The sequence below is a fragment of the Mastigoproctus giganteus genome, chromosome 2 (genome assembly GCF_048544385.1).
Source record: "Mastigoproctus giganteus isolate SK-2022 chromosome 2, ASM4854438v1, whole genome shotgun sequence".
Taxonomy (NCBI): Eukaryota; Metazoa; Arthropoda; class Arachnida; order Uropygi; family Thelyphonidae; genus Mastigoproctus; species Mastigoproctus giganteus.
In genome coordinates this window covers 233,398,207-233,402,972 of record NC_143576.1, presented here as the reverse complement: position 1 = coordinate 233,402,972, position 4,766 = coordinate 233,398,207, and positions in this window count along the sequence as shown.

The window sequence follows — 4,766 nt, the reverse complement described above, 5'->3', positions numbered from 1 at the left end:
GTTATCTCAAAATTTATTATTTCTATACTTCTGATCCTAAGGTTGGTCTCAAGATCGCATTGCTCTTCATTTAAATATCAATTAAAAAAAAAAAACACTGTTATTGGAAAATGCATAGACCTGAGGGAGATCTGCATGATATCAATAATTGATTAAGATAGTTAACTAGGGGGATTTCAGGAAATGGAATATCTATCGAAGTTGAAATTGATGAATCAGCATTTTTCAAAAGAAAATATATATAACCCCAGGGACTCGCATCTGGTGAGTATGGGCTTGGGATACCCAGGGTCCTCAGCTGGATATCATCATCGTTCTTCTCTTTCTTGGTGATTCCCTTCTAGTTCTCTCCTCTCTCTCTCAATAATTCAGAAATTTTTTTTTTTTCGGCTGGTGCAGCATTACCCTCAGGCCTCCCTGCACCTTATTGCTAATAGTAAAATAATAGAGTACGTCTAATAGGAACACAATGGGTTTTTGGTGCATTCGAAAGAATTACCAAACGAAGCTTTTTTAGTTCCGGCAGAAAATAGAAATGAAACAACTCTATCTTTTTTTTTTTTTTTTTTCTATTGGGTTGGAGATTGAGAAGACGAAAGCAGATATTTGTTGACATTGGACTTGAACTTCTGTAGACTGTAATTTTCAGGAAATACGTATGAAGGAAGGTTGTTCCAGAAAATGGCAGCTGAATAAGTAAACGAGGAAGATGAAAAGTTGGTTTTGTGAGTTTGAAGTTGGACAGTAAATGGATGTTGGCTGGTGGCGGCACGTGTTCGGACTGTTTTGAAAGAGAGAACGGGAATTCATCATCATCAGCCATTTTCAATCCACTGCAGGATGAAGGCCTCTCCAGCAAGCCAGTCCAGAAGAACAGTGCCCAGGGAAGTATCTGTAGAAGAGGCATGCAGCAGAAAGAGTACATCCATGAGACAGTGAGTGGAGAGACTCTGTTAGAGATGAATCATTAATTAAACTAACTGCCCTCTTCTGAATGGAATCAAGAAGTCTGAGAGAGGCTTTGGGGGCACCACCCCAGAGGTGGGAACAATATTCGATGGCAGGGAGGATTTGCGATTTATACAGAGTGAGCAGCTGTTTGGAAGAAAAGTAACGCCGAGAGCGAAAGAGGAAGCAATATTTGTAATGTGCTTGTGCCAAGAGAGATTAGAAGTCAGGGTAAACCGCAAAAGAGATATATCATTTTGCCTAGAAATCGGAGTGTCACTAAAGGTAAGCATAGGAGCAGAAGAATCCTTTTTGGGGGACATAAGACAAGACTGAGTTTTAGAAGGGTTGAAATCAACTAAGTTGTCTTTGCCCCACTGGAGAATTAACTGAAGGTCGGCATTTGAGGAATTGGTAGTAGATTTTCGAGAAGTTGAAGCTGATTGAACAGGACAAGGTTTCTCAAAATGGAAAGTGGAATGCAATGTCCTATCATCGGCAAAACTCTGGATAGGATTTCCAGTCAATGGAAAAAGGCTATTAATATACATGAGGAAAAGAGTGGGAGAAAGAACTGAACCTTGGGGGACACTGGCATTAGTGGAGAAGTTAGAAGACAGAGAGCCATTTATCATCACCCTCAGTGAGCGATCAGAGAGAAAACTGGATAATCAATTACTAAAAACATTTGGCAAACCATAAGAAGAAAGCTTGTTTAGAAGACCTTTATGCCAAACACGATGAAAAGCCTTTGGGATGTCAAAAGCAACTACTTGTGTTTCACCGAACCTTTCCTTTGAATTAATCCATAAATGGGTAACATAAGCCAGAATATGACCAGTGGATCGACACTGACGGAATCCATTCTGGCGATCGTTGATTAGACGGAAGGTTTCTAGGTAGTTTAAGAGTTGGCGGTTAATTGATTTCTCCATTACTTTAGAAAGAGTAGAAGTAATTGCAATGGGACGATAATTGGATTGGAGGAATTTCTCACCCTTTTTGGGAACTGGCTGGATATGAGCAAATTTCCAAGCAGAAGGAAAAACACCTTTGGAATAAGAAAGTGAAAAAAGTCAGCAAACAATAGCAGTAAGTTCAGGAACACAGGTTTTGAGAACAAGTGGAGAAATACCATCCGGACCTGGAGCTTTCTTAGCATCAAGATTCGTCAAAATCCTTCTGACATCCTTTCGACGGAACAACACAGGAGGCATTGCATGGAGCCTGTTGGGAATGGTGGGAGGTGTTTTACCAAGATCATTAATGCATGAGTTTGAAGAAAAATGGGATGCTTGCAGGTCAGCTTTATTCTTGGTTGAAGTGACAACAGAACCATCTGGTTTGGACAGAGGTGGGAGCAGAGATGGGCAAAAGTTGCGGCCAATAGCTTTGGTAAGGGACCAGTATGCTCGGCTACCATTAGGGCAAGAAGCAAGTTTTCTATTCTTGGCCTGTTCAAACTCTGGTTTGGACTGATTAATAACTGCTTTACAATTGTTGCGAGCTTTGGTGTAGGCAGAAACTGAAACTGGAGAATTAGAAACAAACTAATTATGATATGCAACATTCTTCTCTTGAACAGCCTTAGCACATTTATTGGAAAACCAGGGTTTATTTAGAGGACGAGATTTTAAGGTGGAATGTGGGATAAAGAATTGCATTCCTGCAAGAATAATTTAACTGACACGATCTGAGCAAACGTTGACATCAGAAGTTTTGATATAGTAATCCGACCAAGGAAAAGAAGAAAAGAAGTCTCGCAGGTCATCCCATTTTGCATTCTTGTAATGCCAAACAACACGAATTTGGGGATAGCCATGAAATAAAGATTCAATTGGAGAAGAGACAATCGCCTCTCACATCGACCGTGTACTTAGAAGGGTTGTTTGTGAGAAAAAGATCAAGCTTATTGGCTATATGATTAGGATTGTCCGGTATTCTTGTAGGTAAATGAACAATCTGTGCAAGGTCATTAGTAATTGCAAAAGCCTAAGTATCTCGACCAGTTGGGTTGGTGTGACTAGAAAACGGAAGCCAGCTAGAGTTGCGAACATTAAAATCACCAAGGAAAATGACCTCACTGTTAGGAAAGTTGGACTGGAGAAAGTCAAGTTGCAAAGAGAGGAAGTCAAAGAGCTCCAAGTGATTAGTGGAATTGGAGAACGGTAGAGACAACAGATGAATTTGACACAATGAGGTAAAGAGATTTTAAGCCAGAGGAGATTCCAAATTGCCAAATCTCTGGCAGGGAATATCAGAACGGACATATGCATAAGTAGCACCTTTGAGTCGAAAGGAATCACACAGCAAATAATTTGGGCATCTGATATGAGCAGTAGTGGAATCAACCGATAACTGAGATTCTGTCAGAAAAAGTACATGGGGTTTGGCAGACAGCAAGTGGAAATGGACATCGTTGAGATTAGAATTGAGACCACGTATATTTGTGAAATGTATTAGGAAGTGCTTGGGATGTTTAGATCTTTTCGCAGATAAGCTTGCTCTATTAGTTTGACAATTCATGGTGTATTCAATAGTAAGAAAAAGTAGGTGGGACATGCTGTATGAAGTAATGAAATTTCTGGATATGGCGTACACAGGGTAAGAATAAACCCAGATCTTTGACATAACGTGGCCTCGACAATGCTCCCCGCATACACACTACCCGGACTCCCTCCAGTCACTATCTGGCAGAGTAGAGATAGCAAGAATATACACTAGCTGATCCAAAAGCCTCCTAGAGAGTTACCAATAGGTTCAGTCTGGTGTACTAACTAGCGGCCGGCCTTCAAACACCGTTTTAGAGCTGTACTCTCGAAATGTAAGGAACATTGGATCTCGCCACGATGTTCATCATAATCTCAAAGGTCATCAATCATACTGCATGATGGAAGAGATAGGGTACTATTATCAATTATAAGAAAGAGAATATTGTCAGGTACAAGAATCACCACTGATGGATGGCCTGCATATAAAGATCTCTACCGAGACATTAATTATACCCATGATGAGGTTATTATTATTATTATTATTATTATATTAGCCATACGGTGCAAGGAAGCCTGTGGCTTATGCTGCACCAGCCTAAAAAAAAAAAAAAAAAACTAATTCCCGCGTTACCATGAGAGAGAGAGACAGACAGTTGAAGGGAATCACCAAGAAAGAGAAAAATGATTATATCCAGCTCAGGACCCTGGGTTTGCTAAGCCGCCCATACTCACCAGATGTGAGTCCCTGGGTATATTCATTGCTATAATTTTGTTTCTCCAGTTGATTCAATTACGACGAAGAAAAATAATCCAATGGCATTCCTTTGCGGTTTCAAAAATAGGTGGGGCTAATTCATTAGAATTTTTTCCACATTTTTAGATTTGATTCAACAATTGAAAGCTATGAACTAATGGTCATATTGTTTGACCGCGAGTGTAACTTCGAATTGAAATTGTTGTGATTCGCCTATAGAGGATCCCTGAATAATATAAAACCGATTCTTCGCTTTATAAAAAAAAAAAACTATTAAATAAGATATTCCTACTGTGTTTACGATGTATATCAATAAAACATTTCAATTATGAAATATTTATATTGTTAAATAAATATTTCTTAATTTAAATGTTACATTGCCAAAATACATAAAATGCTAAACATATTTTAAATTTTTACATTTATGCCATTTCCGCTATTACATATTCAATCCGCCAAACTGAAGCAATTCAGCTAAATCTAGCGGGAAAATCGTTAAATTGGCACCACTGATCATATCATGCTTTATGCAGACAGATAAATGCTGACAGTAACAGCAGGTTCCCATACAA